A 12,674-nucleotide genomic window follows, 5' to 3' on the forward strand; every position below is an offset into this window, starting at 1 on the left:
TCACAAAATTAGATTTTTTAATTCAAAATTATGTCTGGTAGCGCAAAGTACAATCATTTCAGTTCCACCATGCAACAATTAAGGTCTGTTAGTGCTTTATACTGATCAGAACAATTCAGAATTACTACTCCAAATGATAACTAAATTAGAGGTATAGAGCATGCATGCTTATGCATGTGTATGATTGCTGAACTTGTATGTGCGTGCACAAGTGCATGTGTGCACATGTGTGTGTGTGTGTGTGTGTGTGTGTGTGTGACTGTTTTGTCTGCATGTTATGTGCATGGCATGCCTTTTCTGTCCATGGAGGCTAGAAAAGGGCACTGGATCCCCTGGAAGTGGAGTTACTGATACTTGTTAGCCACATGTAGGTTCTGGGAAATGCACCCAGGTACTGTGTAAGGCAGCCAATGTTCTTCAGTGCTGAGCCATCTCTCAGCCCCTATTCATTATTTTATTTTCACATTCCTTCATTCACTGACCATCTGTTTGTACGGGGTTTGTGCTGTTTTGTATAAAGACAGATAACATCATTGTTCTCATAAAGATTGTAGCCACAAAGATTTACAAATATTGAACATTATGCAACTGTTAATGTCTTGCAATCTGCTTTTTATGGCAGCGAGTCTCTTTCTTAAGCTACTTTTCATCTTTAACTCCCTAAACTAATATCTTAACTAAATTTCCCCATGTCTTTGGCAGGTACCTATATTAATGAGAGTTCTCTGGAGAGCAGGGCACAGTGACACCTGCCTTTAATTCCAGCACTCGGGAGGCAGAGACAGGCAAATCTCTGTGAAATGGAGATAAGCCTAGTCTACTTATGGAGTTCCAGGCCAGATTGGGCTATAGGGAGACCCTGTCTCAAAAAAGAAAGAGAAAAGGAAGGAAGGAAGGAAGGAAGGAAGGAAGGAAAGGAGGAAGGGAGGGAGGGAGGCAGCAAGCAGGCTTCTGGGCAAGAAGCTATGGAGTTTTGAAGGGCAAACAGTTGTGTACTAGGGTAGAGAATGACTATAATCACAAGAAATTAAATTAACACAATGCATGTTGAGAACGGAAAGCACAGACAGAGGCAAGAAGCGCCATTAGATGAGCTAAATGCCAGGCAAGGACCAGACAAAAGGCACTTACTGGCCACTTTAAGGAGCCATGCTGATGAGCAACTGAGGGGTCATATGCTGAGAGTGGTGCAGTCATGCTTCTGTTTCACAGGTCACATCACACTGCATGGGTTTGAAGAAGTAAAATGATAATGGGAATCCCACTGCTTCATGCAAATGAGAAACGATGAGTGGCTGGACAGTGGTGGCAGGGATTTTTGAATGGGGCTTATTTTACTTTATTTCTATTATGCACGTATGTCTGTATGCCTGTGTGTATGGGTGCCTTCAGAAGCCAAAATAGGCTGTTAGATCCCCTGAGCTAGAGTGACAGGTAGTTGTGAGTTGCCCAATGTGGGTGCTAGGAACCTATCCTGGGTCCTCTGCAAGAGCAGCAAGCACTCTTAACTGTTGAGCTCTGTTAATCTCTCCAGCTCTGGGAATTTTTAAAAAAATTATTATTTTTTTTTATTTTATGTGTATGCGTGTATTGCCTGTGTGTAGGTACATGCTCCCATGTCATGCGATGCCCGCGGAGGTCAGAAGAGCCTGTCAGATTCCCTGGCACTGGAATTTCGGACAGTTGTTAGCTGCCATGTGGGTGCTGGGATTCAAACCCGGGTCTTCTGCAAGAACAACCAGTGTTCTTAACCACTGAGCCATCTCTCCAGCCCCTGGGATTATTTTTTTAAAAAGTCAACTTAGTGGAAATATAATTAACATAAAATAAACGGAACACATCTGAAGTATATGAGGTCAATCTTTTGACAAGTGTATACACCCACATAACAACAATGTAGAGACAGAACATTTCTATTAGCACCAAGGGTTCCCTGTTGTCCTTTTCACTAAACTCCTGCCTCCACCTCCATACTCAGGCAGCTACTGATTTGTTTTCTGTCACAGAAAGATTAGTTTGGGTTTTCTTCTATTTCATATAAAAAGAACCATATGCATTCTATTTTTGTTTCTAGCTGTGTTCACCCAACATGTTTTTGAGATTTGTCCATGGTATTGAATGTACTGGTAGTACTTTTTTTTTTATTACTGAGTAGTATTCCACTGTAGAGATACATGAAAATTTATTTTTCATTCACCAATTGGTAGAGTTTATATTGTTTTCAGTTCTCAGCTATTATAAATAAGCTGCCTAAGAACGTATAGACACAAATATTTCTACAAAAATGTTTAAAATTTTCTTGGATAAATATTTAGGGGTAGAACTGCTGACTATACTTAATATGTTTAACTTTATATATATATATATTTATTTATTTTTATTTTATTTGTATGAGTGTATTGCCTGCATGTATGTAAGTGCATCCCTTTTGGGCAAACTGGAGTTATGAACAGTTGTCAGCTGCCATGTGGGTGCTGGGATTCGAACCCGGGTCTTCTGCAAGAGCAACCAGTGTTCTTAACCGCTGAGCCATCTCTCCAGCCCAAGAACATGCTTAACTTTGTAAAAACTGAACTGTTACCCAGAACTGCTGTAGCACTTACATCTCCACAATCACTAATGCTTCCCATTCCTACTCCTTTTATTTCTTGTCATTTTCATGATTATGAATGGGATCTTACTGTGCATCTCTCTGGTGATGTTGGATATATTTTCATGTGCCTCTTGACCAGTCATTGTTTCCTTTAGTGGGCCTGTGCCCATTTTAAAGCTGTATTTAGGCATAATTGATAGATAATAAACTAATTATATTCAATGTGTATACTTGGACAAATTTTGACACGTGTGTACACCCATGGAATCATCATTGCAAATGAGCATGCTCATCATCTCCAAAATCCTTCAAACCCAGGGCTTCACACTGCTAGTCAACTGTTCTACTGAGCTTAGCCTTTTTTTTAAAAAAAAAAAATCTGGTTTATTTCACATAGCAAAATTAGTTTGTTATTTATCTTCATTGTGTATATCAATAATTCATTTCTTATCACCATCAAGTCCTGTTCTGCTATGCAAATATACCATAATTTGTTAACACATTTAACCTACAGATGAAGATTTAGATTGATACTAGCTTGGGGCTATTACAAATTACACTGCTATTACCATTCCTCTGTGAGTGGGTCTTTGTATGCACCTGTCCTTTCATCTCTCTTAGGTAAATACTTATGAACAGATTGTCTGGTGATACAAAAGGTATATATTTAACTTTTTAAAATATTTTATTTAGGGGTCTGGAGAGATGGTTTAGTAGTTAAGAGCGCTGACTGCTTTTGTAGAGGACCTGGTTCAATTCCCAGCACCCACATGGTGGCTAACAACCATCAGTAACTCCAGTTCCAGAGGATCTGATGCCTTCTTCTGACCTCCATGAGCATTGCACGATACCAGTGCACTTATACACATTCAGACAATGTACTTATACACATAAAAATAAGTAAAATAAAACATATTTGATTCCCGAGAACCTCTGTAAAAAAAAAAAAAAAATCCTGGTTTGGCAGTGTACATCCATAATCTTAGAGTTAGGGAGGCAGAGATAGGAGGATCCTTGGGACTTGCTGGCCAGCCAATCTAGCCAAAAATCAATGAGCCCTAGGTTCAGTGAGAGACCCTATCTAAAAAGAAATATAAGGTGGAGAGAGATTGAGGGAGACTTGAGGTGGAACTCTGTTCTTCACAGGGGCATACACACACACACACACACACACACACACACACACACACACACACACAAATTACCAAAATGCAGCCAGGTGTAGTGGCACATGCTTGTAACCCCAGCATTCAGTAGGTAAAGGCAGATGCAGAAGAAGGACCACTGCAAGTTCAAGGCCAGGCTTGGCTACATAGCAAATTCCAGGCTAGTTAGGGCTATATAGTGAGACCCTGTCTCTAAATAAACTGCCAAATAGTTTTCAAAAGTTGCTGAGAAAATTAAGACATGAGCCTAGAATCTTACCAGAATTTTCTTTTAAATTTTATTCCATTTAGAAGATGTAGTAGTAGCTTACTGTGGTTTTCACTTGTGTTTTCCTAATGATTAATGTTGAACATCTGCTTCTGTATTTATTGGATATCTTCACAATGGATTTGCTGGACTATCTGCTCAATTACTTGTTGCATTTTTAAATGGGTTGCTATATTTCTAATTGATAGATAGTATAAGTCCTCCAACTTTGTTGCTTTTTTTTCCAAAATCACTTTGATTATTCTAGATGCTGATCTATGAACTCAGCTGTATTAGTTTCCTCAAACTGCTATGAACTGATTGGCTTAAAACAAAAGAAATTTACCCAAGTTCTGGAGGCCAGAAGTCTCAAAGAACAGTGCTGTCAGGTTCTTACCCCTGGAGTAGAGCTGATGGTCAGGCCCACAGTCCTGGAGAAGAGCTGTAGGGAGGTTTTCTTTGCCCTGTTCAGTTCTGAGGGACCTTTGGCCTTCTTTGGTTTGTAGCAACCTAACTCCCATCTCTGCCTCCATCTTCACATGATCTTCTTCCTTTTCTCCCTGATGGTCCAAATCTCCCTTTCCTTTCTTTGCAATGTTACCAGTAATTGGATTTAGAGGTCACCCTAAATATACAATGATTTTTCCTGTACTCCTTACATTTACAAACATGCCACTCCCAAATCTGGTAGCATACTGAGGTTCCAGAAAGATGAGAAGGGGTTCTGGGAGGAAGCAGGAATCAACCCATTAAAATAGTTTATCTCTGCTTTTATTTAGTTCTCAAATTTCCCTCAGCAATGTTTTATAGTTTCCAATATACAGTTCTTAGACATATTTTGTCTGTTATTTCTATATTTTCATGGTTTTGAATGTTATATATTTAAAATTTTAACTTTCCAACTACCCTGTGTTACTATATAAATAAAGATGATTTTTGCATACCAACCTTATATCCTACAACCTTACTAAATTTTATGTAAATGTCTTGACATTTTCTAGACACATAATTCTATTGCCTGTGACACATAATTCTATTGCCTGTGAAAAGTAGTTTTGCTTTTTCATTTCCAATCGTTATCTTGTTTCTTTTCCTTGCATTATCACATTGGCTATTCCCGCTAAGTCTCTGAACACACATGCTCGGTACTTGGATGTTTTGGACTGCTAATTCCAGGATCTAGGTCAACCTGGAGTCAGCCTCTATTGACAGTCTTTTATTTCTGATTATAGGTCACTGAGGCCTGGGGCCTGTTCTCACTCTGCTTTTCCTCTTTTTTCTTTAATTTATTCTTCAACAATTTTACATATGTATATAACCCCTTCTTTCCTCCAACTCCTTCTTCTACTGAAATCCTTCTTCCCATAACAAGATCCCCAGGTCATTTTTTTTTTCTTGGACCCACTGAGTTTAATTGTGGTTGTTTGAATGGGTAGGGGTTATTTACTGCAGCTATACCAGTAAAGAAAATGACACCCCCTCCTCCAACACCCTTAAATGCCCACAGTCCTTCACAGAGGCATGGGGCCTCAGAAGCCACCCGCCCCCCGCCCCCAAGCATGATGGAATGTTGACAGGGCCTAGTCTTATTCAGGTCTTAGGACACAGCTGCAGTGCGTTCATGAGTGCAACTGTCGTGCCATGTCTGGAAGACACTGTTTCACAGCACTCCTCCCCATCCTAGGGCTCTTCCATTCTTTCCATCCTCTCTTCTTTGATGTGCCCTGAACCTTGTAAGGGTGATAGAGATCTCCTGTTCAGGGCCCTCACTCTGCTTTCTTTGCTTTTGAGGATCTTCCCTAACCTCTCAGTCTCATAGTCTATCCTGTGACACCTCAAGCTCTAAGACTTCAGATGCTGACCACCTGATTGCCCCATGGATAGGAAATATACCGGGTGTAAAAAGTAACAAATTTAGAGTTCAACTAGTTATGAGGTGTTTTACACAAATAGAACTCTGCCTCTAATCTCTGTCTGCTTTTTCAGCAGGTCTCTGGAGTCTCTTCATACATATACATTAGTTTACAGGGATTTTAGTTTACAGTCAACTTACAGGGCTTGTCTTCTGCTTTTTGTTTGTTTGACTGGTTGGTTTTTGTTATTGTTGTTTTTACTTAGAAAGTCCTATTAAACTTTGAAATGTTTTTTATTGGTCACTTTGTTCTTGGTCATCATAAGAAAATAAAGCTAAGGTTCCCACTGCCGCTTTCCTCTGCTATGGAGGCTGTCAAATGCCCTCAGGAAACATTTTTTTAAGTGCAAATGAACAATGTTTTATCACTTCTAGTTGCCATTTTTCAAAATTGAGCTATCCTCTAGCTTCTGTGTTCTGGATCCTTTCCAGGTCCTTTAGGTCCTTTTTCTTAAAAGCCAGATTTTATCATTCTTATCTGTGGAGGTTGGGGAGATAATTCACTCTGCCATCATTATTGGATATTCTTCCTGTGGGATGGATTTCAAAATATTAAGGATCTAATATGTGTAAAGCCAAAATAGATCTGGGATTTGGGGAAAATGAGTCTGAGATAATAATGATGTTTCCTACCAGAGTGAGGGACTGACTATATAGTAGTGTCAAAAACTAAGACAGAGGGGCTGGAGAGATGGCTCAGTGGTTAAGAGCACTGGCTGCTCTTGCAGAGGACTGGAGTTCAGTTTCCAGGCACCCACATGGTAGCTGGTTAACAACCATCCATAACTCCAGTTCCAGAAGATCTGATCCCCTCTTCTGGCATCTTCCAGCATTGCATGACATGAGTACACTTACATTCTTGCAGGCAAAAACACTCATACACATAAAATAAAAATAAATTTTAAAAAACTAAGACAATACAAAAGAGCAACTTTAAGGAAATAACAGGCAAATTATGTTACAGACATAGTGAATCTAAAATATCTCTGGGAAATGGCAAGAGAGACTCAGACTTGGAGTCACATTCTCAGTAGCTGAAGCCACAGAAAAGGACAAAAGTCAAGAAAAAGAGCATGTAAGCAAAGGAAACGGTATTCTAGAATACTTGGGAATGCCAAGACTTAAGAAGTACATGAAATGACCCACAAAACAAAGGTGTAGCAGTCAAAAAGAGAAAGAACCAAGAAAGTGCATTGTAACAAGAAACAAAGGACAGCTGCACCCCCCCCCCAAAAAAAGGCAGAGAGGCCCAATCTGAGACAGACTGAAGAGAATACACTGCAGTGGGAGACTATGACTTTCCCAGTGAGTCAGAAGGATGGAAGTAGAATGAAACAGGAGCTGAAGACACAAGTAGACAAGATCAGGGACATAGTTGGCACTGAGCTTGAACCCGAGCTTCACACTCTTGAACTGAAAATGTGATGACTGAGGTTAGGGCCCTATGCAAACCATTAGGAGAACATCTGGGTCTAGTCTGGAGAAGTATGAGAACCAAGGCTTCCAAGGAGAAAGTCTCCAAGAATGAACAGCAGTTTTGCTACTGTGAATACCAAACTGTTTTAAACAGGAATGAGAAGAGCCGGTATGACACACCTGTAATGCCAGCCCTGGGAGGTGGAGGCAGGAGGATTATGGGCTTGATACCAGCCTGAGCTACAAAAGGAGACCCTGCATCAAAGCTCACATGTATACACACACAAACACACACACACACACACACACACTGGACTTCTGCTTCTAGTCAAGACAGAATAAATAAATAAATAATAGGGGACAGATTTTTCATTCAGCCTAAAACAATCTCAAAAAAAAAAAAACCAGATAAAATGTACAAAACAATGGCAAGACATGCATTAGGTAGTGAAAAATAGCAATTCCTAAAAGATGAAAACAAAATAAGGGAAGGCCTATGGCTGCCCCAGCTGAATGCTAAAAGTTTCTAGGCTATGGCACAAGACAAAAGAATCCCAGCAGAAGCCGGCAATCTGTCTGAACTGAAGGGACCGTGGCTGGGAGTCTTGAAGAGGAAAAGAGATGCACAAAGGCAGAGTTCAAGACCAGCAGAAGACTCCTTGCCCAGTATACAAGTAAGTGCTGAATTTCTGTATGTGGTAAGTACTCAACTTCTGTATGTGAGGAAACTACCCAAGGTCAGGGAAAGAAACACACAGAGGGATTATAGGAACTGCTGAAGTTCACGAGGACTGGTAACAGTATCTACTCCACAAAACAGCAATGGAAAACTCTGTAATCCATCAGTGAGAGTACTAAGCAAGGTCTTGCCTCTAGAATGTGGAAAAATTAACCTTCAACTAAATGCAGCTCCTCACAAGCAAAACCTAAAAGTGAGAGTCAACAGGCTCAAACTATTTTTCAAGCAGTTTAGCCACATCCCAGAACAAAGTTCAAGAATGCCTGCAGTGATACAAAACTAAATAATTAAATAATTAAATTTAAAATATCTAAGCCAGGTGTGGTATCACACGCCTTTAATCCCAACATTTGGGAGGCAGAGGCAGGTGGATCTTTTTGAGTTCAAGGCCAGTCTAGTCTACATAGAAAGTTCTATGGTTGGTTGGTTGGGGCTACAATGAGACCCTGTCTCAAAAGGACAAAAAAGTTTATCTTCTGCATAATGTCTTCATTAGAAAAGTAAAGATGCTGAAGAAACCCAAATTTGAATTTGGAAAACTCATGGAGCTTCATGGTGAAGGTAGCAGTTCTGGAAAAGCAACTGGTGATGAGACAGGAGTCAAAGTTGAATGAGCTGATGGATATGAACCACCATTCCAAGAATCTGTTTAAAATTCAGATTTTTAATAGTGACAAATAAAAAGTCTTATTTGTAAAATAAAATTTACACTATCTAGCACCCAGTTAAAGAACCTAATATAGAAAGAAGCAGGAAAATAAATCTTGGTATAAGGGGAAAATCTCAGTCAATTAAACTGATCCTGGGCCAGGTGTGATGGTGCATGTCTTTAATACCAGCATTTGGGAGGCAAAGGCAGATGGATCTCTGTGAGTTTGAGGCCAGCTTGGTCTACATAGCAAGCTTCAGGCCATCCAAGACTATATAGTGAGACCCTGTCTCAAAAATACATACATACATACATACATACATAAATTAATAAATCTGATTCTGGGCCAGTAAGGTAACTCGGCAGGTAAAGTGCCACACAAACCTGACAAACTGAGCTTGATTCTGGGAATCCACATGAAGGTGGAGGGAGAGAGCCAATTCCTCTGACCTCCATACACACAGTGACATACACACACACTCTCTTTCTCACACATACACAAACACAAAAAATAAATATTTTTTTAAAATTTAAAAAACAGGGGGCTGGAGAGATGGCTCAGCAGTTAAGAGTACTGACTGCTCTGCAGAGGACCGAGGTTCAATTCCCAGCACCCACATGACAGCTACGAACTGTCCTTAACTCCAGTTCCAGGGAAATCTGAAGCCCTCTTCTGACCTCTGTGGCATTGCACGACATGGGTGCACTCACATACATGCAGGCAATACACTCATACACATAAAATAAAAATAATAAATAAAACATTAAAAAAATGGTTGGAGAAATGGCTCAATGGTTAAGAGCACTGGCTGCTCTTGTAGAGGACCCAGGTTCAGTTCCCAGCACCCACATAGTGGCTAACAGCCATCTATAATTTCAGTTCCAGGGGATCCAATCCTCTCGTCTGGCTTCCATGAGCATTGTGCACACATGTGGTGCACTTACATGCACTTACATAAATGAGTGAAAACACTCATTCATAAAAATAAATAAATAAGTAAATCCTAAAAATAGTTTTTAAAGGGCCAGACATGGTAGTGCATGCCTTTGATCCCCATATGCAGGAGGCAGAGGCAGGGAGATATCTGTGAGATCAAGGCCAGTCCTGTATCCATAGCAACTAGGTCAGCTGGGGCTACAGGGAGACTTTATCTCAAAAAGACAAAAAAAATAAAATAAAAATAAAGTTAAAAATAATTAAACTGGGCATGGTGGCACATGCCTTTGATCCCAGGCCAGCTGGGGCTACAGGGAGACAAAAAAAAAAAAAAAAGTCAAAAAAAAAAAAAGAAAGTTAATTAAAAAAAAAGTGATAGAGGCTAGTGGTGTAGCACTGGACCTTTAAACAAGAAAAGAAGGAGGAGGGGTGGGGGGTGACTAAAAGAAAAAAGAAAAAAAGCTAGGCATGATGATGTGTACTTTTAATACCAACACTTGGAAGGCTGAGACAGGAAGATCTTAAGTTTGAGGACTTCTTGGGCTATATAATAGAAGCTGACTCAAAAGAACCAAAAGAGGCTAGGGATGTAGCTCAGAGCACTTTCCCAGCATGCAAAAGGCCACAGGTTTGATCTCTAGCACCACAAAATTATTAGTTAATTAATGAATTGCTACTATATTTCAAGTGTGTGAGGGTGTGTGTGTGTGTGTGTGTGTGTGTGTGTGTGTGTGTTCAAGAAGCTATAGGAGAAGGGCGAGCATACAGAAGTCCCTCTAAATCACAGTTTTCTTTTCTGTGGTTTCAGGAACTAGAGGTCAATGTAGTCTGAATATATTAAATAAAAACTTCCAGAACTAAACAGCTTCCAAGTTTTAAACTGTACACCATTCTGATAGCATGATAAGATTCCATGCCACCCTGGTCTGTCCTGCCTGGAACCTGAACCACCCCTTTGCCCAGTGTATCCACACTGTACTCTCTTGGTTATCAGCTCAACTGTCATTCTAACAGGGCATGTTTCAATAGCCCTTATTTTACTTAATACAGTAATGGTCATCCTCTCTTATCAGTTACCGATCTTAGTCTCTGACATGCCCCTGAAAGATCCAAGTGTTGAAGGCTTGGTCAACTGACAGAACCTTAGAGAAATAAGACCTAGCTGAAGGAAGTCAGATCACTGGGGGGGTGTGCCCTTAAAGGAGCTATTGGAACCCAGGCCTCTCCTCTGCCACATGTTACCACCATGATATACTGTGCTGCCATAGGCCCAAGAGCAACATGCCAACCAAACATAGACTATAACTTTCCAAATATGATCCAAAATAAACCTTTCCTCCTTATAAGTTGATTACCTCAGGTATTCTGTTACAGTAACAGAAAACTGGCTAATATAGTCTATGGTTGTGCCTAATTTATGAATTCAACTTTATCACAAGTGTGTTTATAGAACAAAAATAGTGATTATATGGGGTCCATGGTATCTCCAGTTTTATGCATCCATCAGTAGCCTTGGACTGTATTCCTCACAGATCAGGGGGAAACTACTACTGTATTAAGTAGAGACACAGAAAGCATAAAAAAAACCAAAACTAACTTCTGGAGACGAATGCTACAATGTTTGAGATGAAAAAAATACACTGTGGTGATTTTTGTTTGTTCTGTTTTTTGAGAGAGGGTCTCATGTAGCCCAAGATGGCCCTGAACTCATGATATAGCTAAGGATAACCCTGAACTCCTGACTCTCCTGCCTCCATTCCCCAAGTGCTAAGATTATAGGCCTGTGCCACCATGCCTTGCTTGTCCCTGTGGTGATTTAATGGCAGATTCAGAAAATGTAGAAGAAAATATAGGTAAACTTAGAGAATTTTAATAGAAAGTATTCAATTGAAACAAAGAGGAGGAAAAGGACTAGGAAGAATGAATAGAGCATCAGCAAACTATGAAACAAATCCAAGTGGCCAAATATGCTTGTTGTTGGAATTCTCAAAAGGGATGACAGGACAGGAAAAGGGCAGCAAACACGGAAAAAGTGGTCAGTAACTTTCCAATGTGAAGAAAACTACAAACCCATATTCTACCACAGAACTGAGATGTGCAACAAGCCTCAAGCATAAAAGACCAAAGAATAACATAACCGACTTGCTTAAAATGGTCCTGAAGGAACATCTTCTAAGCAGACAGAAATAAGACACATTATACACACAGGAACATGAGGAAGCTGCAGATTTCTCAATGGAAACAAAATTTAACCAAAAATACATAGTCATAATATCATCAAGGTACTCAAATCAGGCTGCAGAGATGGCTCAGCAGCTAAGGGTGTATACTGCTCTTGCAGAGGACCCAAGTTCAGTTCCCAGCACCCATACTGGGCAGCTTACAACTGCATGTGTGCTCCAGGGGATCCAATGTCTCCGGCTTCCACAGACACTCACACTCACATGTATATACTGACACACAGACATACATACACATATACATAATTAAAAATAAAAATAAATATTTTAAAGTAATGAAAGCAAAGATGAAACCTCCCAAGAATTAATAAAAATATTTTTAATTGTTTTAGTTTGATTCTTCATTGCTGTGACAAAATACTCTGACCAAGTTGGGGAGGAAAGGGTTTATTCAGCTTCCATCTCCCAGGTCGCAGTTCATCAGGAACCCAAGGTAGGAACTCAGGGCAGGAACCTGGAAGCAGGAGCTGGAGCACAGGCCATGGAGGAACACTGCTTACTGGCTTGCTTCCCTGGCCCCTGCTCTGCCTGCTTTCTTATGCAACACAGGCCCACCTGCCCAGGGGTGGCACCACCCACAGTGGGCTGGGCCCTCCCACATCACTCATCAAGAAGATGCCCCTCAGGCATGGCCACAGGCCAGTCCAATAGAGGAAATTCCCCAGTTGAGTCTCCCTCAACCCAGGTATGTCAAGTTGACACTAAAGCTATCCAGCACATTAATGAAGGTGAAATAATAGCATTTAATAACAAGTACACTATACACTCTACAATA

General features: G+C 40.3%; 1 protein-coding gene across 2 annotated transcripts in view; it reads right to left on the bottom strand.

Moving 5' to 3' along the window:
* Positions 1 to 12,674, bottom strand: part of Kiaa0319l (KIAA0319 like) — a 116,287-nt gene that overhangs the window by 43,765 nt on the left and 59,848 nt on the right. The gene's annotated exons all lie outside the window — the stretch shown is intronic.

This window comes from Nannospalax galili, unplaced genomic scaffold, assembly GCF_000622305.1.
Source record: "Nannospalax galili isolate Female #2095 unplaced genomic scaffold, S.galili_v1.0 scaffold1055, whole genome shotgun sequence".
NCBI classification, from domain to species: Eukaryota; Metazoa; Chordata; class Mammalia; order Rodentia; family Spalacidae; genus Nannospalax; species Nannospalax galili.